Here is a 6401-nt window from a genome sequence, read left to right on the forward strand (position 1 = left end):
CCATTCCTCTGTTGAGGGGCATCTGGGTTCTTTCCAGCTTCTGGCTATTATAAATAAGGCTGCTATGAACATAGTGGAGCATGTGTCCTTCTAACCGGTTGGGATATCTTCTGGACATATGCCTAGAAGAGATATAGCGGGATCCTCCGGTAGTACTATGTCCAATTTTCTGAGGAACCGCCAGACTGATTTCCAGAGTGGTTGTACCAGCTTGCAATCCCACCAACAATGGAGGAGTGTTCCTCTTTCTCCACATCCTCGCCAGCATCTGCTGTCACCTGAATTTTTAATCTTAGCCATTCTGACTGGTATGAGATGGAATCTCAAGGTTGTTTTGATTTGCATTTCTCTGATGATTAAGGATGCTGAACATTTTTTGAGGTGCTTCTCAGCCATTCGGTATTCCTCAGGTGAGAATTCTTTGTTCAGCTCTGAGCCCCATTTTTAAATGGGGTTATTTGATTTTCTGGAGTCCACCTTCTTGACTTCTTTATATATATTGGATATTTGTCCCCTATCTGATTTAGGATAGGTAAAGATCCTTTCCCAGTCTGTTGGTGGCCTTTTGTCTTATTGATGGTGTCTTTTGCCTTGCAGAAGCTTTGCAGTTTCATGAGGTCCCACTTGTCAATTCTAGATCTTACAGCACAAGCCATTGCTGTTCTACTCAGGAATTTTTTCCCTGTGCCCATATCTTCAAGGCTTTTCCCCACTTTCTCCTCTATAAGTTTCAGTGTCTCTGGTTTTATGTGAAGTTCCTTGATCCACTTATATTTGACCTTAGTACAAGGAGATAAGTATGGATCGATTCGCATTCTTCTACACGATAACAACCAGTTGTGCCAGCACCAATTGTTGAAAATGCTGTCTTTCTTCCACTGGATGGTTTTAGCTCCCTTGTCGAAGATCAAGTGACCATAGGTGTGTGGGTTCATTTCTGGGTCTTCAGTTCTATTCCATTGGTCTACTTGTCTGTCACTATACCAGTACCATGCAGTTTTTATCACAATTGCTCTGTAGTAAAGCTTTAGGTCAGGGATGGTGATTCCACTAGAGGTTCTTTTATCCTTGAGAAGAGTTTTTGCTATCCTAGGTTTTTTTGTTATTCCAGATGAATTTGCAGATTGCCCTTTCTAATTCGTTGAAGAATTGAGTTGGAATTTTGATGGGGATTGCATTGAATCTGTAGATTGCTTTTGGCAAGATAGCCATTTTTACAATGTTGATCCTGCCAATCCATGAGCATGGGAGATCTTTCCATCTTCTGAGATCTTCTTTAATTTCTTTCTTCAGAGACTTGAAGTTTTTATCATACAGACCTTTCACTTCCTTAGTTAGAGCCACGCCGAGATATTTTATATTATTTGTGACTATTGAGAAGGGTGTTGTTTCCCTAATTTCTTTCTCAGCCTGTTTATTCTTTGTGTAGAGAAAGGCCATTGGCTTGTTTGACTTAATTTTATATCCAGCTACTTCACAGACGCTGTTTATCAGGTTTAGGAGTTCTCTGGTAGAATTTTTAGGGTCACTTATATATAGTATCATATCATCGGCAAAAAGTGATATTTTGACTTCATCTTTTCCAATTTGTATCCCCTTGATCTCCTTTTGTTGTTGAATTGCTCTGGCTAGGACTTCAAGTACTATGTTGAATAGGTAGGGAGAAAGTGGGCAGCCTTATCTAGTCCCTGATTTTAGTGGGATTGCTTCCAGCTTCTCACCATTTACTTTGATGTTGGCTACTGGTTTGCTGTAGATTGCTTTTATCATGGTTAGGCATGGGCCTTGAATTCCTGATCTTTCCAAGACTTTTATCATGAATGGGTGTTGGATATTGTCGAATGCTTTTTCCACATCTAACAAGATGATCATGTGGTTTTTGTCTTTGAGTTTGTTTATATAATGGATTACGTTGATGGATTTCCATATATTAAACCATCCCTGCATCCCTGGAATAAAACCTACTTGGTCAGGATGGTTGATTGCTTTCATGTGTTCTTGTATTCGGTTAGTGAACATTTTATTGAGGATTTTTGCATCGATATTCATAAGGGAAACTGGTCTGAAGTTCTCTATCTTTGTTGGATCTTTCTGTGGTTTAGGTATCAGAGTAATTGTGGCTTCATAGAATGAGTTGGGTAGAGTTCCTTCTACTTCTATTTTGTGGAATAGTTTGTGCAGAACTGGAATTAGATCTTCTTTGAAGGTCTGATAGAACTCTGCACTAAACCCATCTGGTCCTGGGCTTTTTTTGCCTTGGAGACTATTAATGACTGCTTCTATTTCTTTAGGGGATATGGGACTGTTTAGATGGTTAACTTGATCCTGATTTAACTTTGGTACCTGGTATCTGTCTAGAAATTTGTCCATTTCGTCCAGGTTTTCCAGTTTGGTTTAGTATAGTCTTTTGTAGAAGGATCTGATGGTGTTTTGGATTTCTTCAGGATCTGTTGTTATATCTCCCTTTTCATTTCTGATTTTGTTAATTAGGATGCTGTCCCTGTGCCCTCTAGTGAGTCTAGCTAAGGGTTTATCTATCTTATTGATTTCCTCAAAGAACCAACTCCTCTTTTGGTTAATTCTTCGAATAGTTCTTGTTTCCACTTGGTTGATTTCGCCCCTGAGTTTGATTATTTCCTGCCATCTACTCCTCTTTGGTGAATTTTCTTCCTTTGTTCTAGAGCTTTTAGATGTGTTGTCAAGCTGCTAGTGGGTGCTCTCTCTAGTTTCTTTTTGGAGGCACTCAGAGCTATGAGTTTCCCTCTTAGAAATGCTTTCATTGTGTCAATTTTAGAGTAGGTCCCATGAAGTGCTGAGAAGAAGGTATATCCTTTTGTTTTAGGATAAAATGTTCTTTAGATATCTGTTCAGTCCATTTGTTTCATAACTTCTGTTAGTTTCACTGTGTCCCTGTTTAGTTTCTGTTTCCACGATCTGTCCATTGATTAAAGTGGTGTGTTGAAGTCTCCCACTATTATTGTGTGAGGTGCAATGTGTGCTTTGAGATTTACTAAAGTGTCTTTAATGAATGTGGCTGCCCTTGCATTTGGAGCATAGATATTCAGAATTGAGAGTTCCTCTTGGAGGATTTTACCTTTGATGAGTATGAAGTGTCCCTCCTTGTCTTTTTCGATAACTTTGGGTTGGAAGTCGATTTTATTAGATATTAGAATGGCTACTCCAGTTTGTTTCTTCAGACCATTTGCTTGGAAAATTGTTTTCCAGCCTTTCACTCTGAGGTAGTGTCTGTCTTTTTCCCTGAGATGGGTTTCCTGTAAGCACCAGAATGTTGGGTCTTGTTTGTGTAGCCAGTCTGTTAGTCTATGTCTTTTTATTGGGAAATTGAGTCCATTGATGTTAAGAGATATTAAGGAAAAGTAATTGTTGCTTCCCGTTATTTTTGTTGTTAGAGTTCTTGTGGCTGTCTTCTTTTAGGTTTGTTGAGGGATTACTTTCTTGCTTTTTCTAGGGAGTGATTTCCGTCCTTGTATTGGTTTTTTTCTGTTATTATCCTTTGAAGGGCTGGATTTGTGGAAAGATAATGTGTGAATTTAGTTTTGTCGTGGAATACTTTGGTTTCTCCATCTATGGTAGTTGAGAGTTTGGCTGGGTATAATAGCCTGGGCTGGCATCTGTGTTCTCTTTGTCTGTATAACATCTGTCCAGGCATTTCTGGCTTTCATAGTCTCTGGTGAAAAGTCTGGTGTAATTCTGATAGGCCTGCCTTTATATGTTACTTGACCTTTCTCCCTTACTGCTTTTAATATTCTATCTTTATTTAGTGCATTTGTTGTTCTGTTTATTATGTGTCGGGAGGAATTTCTTTTCTGGTCCAGTCTATTTGGAGTTCTGTAGGCTTCTTGTAGGTTCATGGGCATGTCATTCTTTAGGTTTGAAAAGTTTTCTTCTATAATTTTGTGGAAGATATTTGCTGGCCCTTTAAGTTGAAAATCTTCATTCTCATCAACTCCTATTATCCTTAGGTTTGGTCTTCTCATTTTGTCCTGGATTTCCTGGATGTTTTGAGTTAGGATCTTTTTGCATTTTGTATTTTCTTTGATTGTTTGTCCGATGTTCTCTATGGAATCTTCTGCACCTGAGATTCTCTCTTCCATCTCTTGTATTCTGTTGCTGATGCTCGCATCTATGGTTCCAGATTTCTTTCCTAGGGTTTCTATCTCCAGCGTTGCCTCACTTTGGGATTTTTTATTGTGTCTACTTCCCTTTTTAGGTCTTGGATGGTTTTATTCAATTCCATCACCTGTTTGGTCATGTTTTCCTGCAATTCTTTAAGGGATTTTTGTGTTTCCTCTTTAAGGTCTTCTACCTGTTTAGCTGTGTTCTCCTGTATTTCTTTAAGTGAGTTATTAAAGTTCTTCTTGATGTCCTCTACCATCATCATGAGATATGCTTTTATATCCCAGTCTAGCTTTTCAGGTGTGTTGGGGTGCCCAGGACTAGGTGGAGTTGGAGTGCTGCGTTTTGATGATGGTGAGTGGTCTTGATTTCTGCTAGTAGGATTCTTTTTTTTTTTTTTAGTATTTTCCTCAATTACATTTCCAATGCTAGCCCAAAAGTCCCCCATGCCCTCCCCCCCCCCACTCCCCTACCAACCCATTGCCTTTTGCTATCTGGTAATCTCTGGAGCTAGTTGTTATAGTTGTCTCTGGTTAGAGCTTGTTCCTCAGGTGATTATGTTAGCCTCTATCAGCAGACCTGGGAGACTAGCTCTCTCCTTAGTTTCAGTGGTCAGAGTACTCTCTGCAGGCAAGCTCTCCTCTTGCAGAGAAGGTGCCCAGATATCTGGTGTTCAAACCTGCCTCCTGTCAGAAGTTGTGTTCCACTCACCAGAGGTCTTAAGATCCCGTGGAGGGTCCTGTGAGGACCTTGGGGGTGTCCAGAAACTCCGCGCGCAAGGAACCCTGGTGCTGGAGTGAACCGGAAGGGACTTGTGCCCCTGATCAGGCCGGGTTATCTGCTTCCCTAGTTAATGCAGTCTCAGGTCCCGTGAGATTGGATTGGAGCAGACGCTGTGTTCCACTCACCAGAGGTCTTAAGATTCCGTGGGGGATCCTGTGTGGGTCCTTGCGGGTGTCCGGAGACTCCAAGGGCAAAGAACCCTGGTGCTGGAGTGGACCGGAAGACCCAATCTTTTTCAAAATGGTATACATGAAGACTATGAAGCAAAACCAGAAAAGCCCCTCCAGGAGCAAGGCAGGAAACCACCTAGCAGCAGCTGCTGCTATTTTGCCAGCTCCTTGAACAACATTTCCAACCCCACATAACCTGTCTTTTCCTCTACTTCATTAGAGGCAGAGTTACCCATTATGCCTAAGCCATGTTGGATGCTACCTGTGGGCTTAGATTTTTTTAAAAACCTATTTTAATAATGGTGCTTAAATGTTTCAACCTCCTTTCTAGTCCATCAATCAGAGGTAGCAGAAGAAAATGGTTAATAGGACAAAGGGAATGTGGACTTGTTTAGAAATAGTTCTTTGCAGCAATTCCAAACAGTAGCACAAGTCCAGTACAAATAGCAAAACCCAAAAATGAATCAATAATGGCAGTTCAATCTGGAAGAAACCTCAAGGCTCCACTGAACTGGTACGAGTCCATGAATGCAGCAAGAACCAGGCAGAAGCTGGGCAGGGTCAGCCCACGCCTTTAATCCCAGCACTTGGGAGGCAGAGGCAGGTGGATCTCTGAGTTTGAGGCCAGCCTGGTCTACAGAGTGAGTTCCAGGACAGCCAGGGCTACACAGTGAAATCCTGTCTCGAAGAAAAAAGAAAAAGAAGAATAAGCAGGCAAGAATGCCACAAAACTTCTTTAGTGGTTTTCTCTCTACAACATCATGACCAGTGAAAATCAATGGAGACCAGCAAAGTGTTGCAAGGCAAACCAATGCAAGAGCTTCGTTTGTTGTCTGTTAGATTATACTTATACTCTTTCCAAGCATTCAGGTCCTTTCAAATGTCTGCTTCAGCAAAACATAGCATGCCCTCTCACAAGACAGCTTCCAGAAAAATACCACGTCTGTTCCCAAGCAAAACATCCTCTCCTAAGACTGTTTCCAGAAAAACATAGCATGACACAACTGAGTTTCCAAAGAAACCATACATTTCCACTTCAATCCTGGGTCTGGGAAGTTGAAGCCACAGAGACAACTCCTGGGGGCCCATAACTGGCTGATGTTAAGAGGCACTTACCCCCTCCCGTATGTAAAATGCTCCTGTAGCATTCCTGGCATCTACCCTGGAGGTTGAGTGCCCACTCTAGTATGTAGACTTGGGAACCAGCACTGTGCAGAAGACTGGTTCCACATGCCACTCTTTTTCATTCTCTGAGGAAGAAGCCTTTGGCAGAAACCACCCCTGTTTGAGCAGCTCTGCAGTGATCTGGCT

Source organism: Mus musculus, chromosome 11, assembly GCF_000001635.26.
Source record: "Mus musculus strain C57BL/6J chromosome 11, GRCm38.p6 C57BL/6J".
In the NCBI taxonomy this organism is placed as follows: Eukaryota; Metazoa; Chordata; class Mammalia; order Rodentia; family Muridae; genus Mus; species Mus musculus.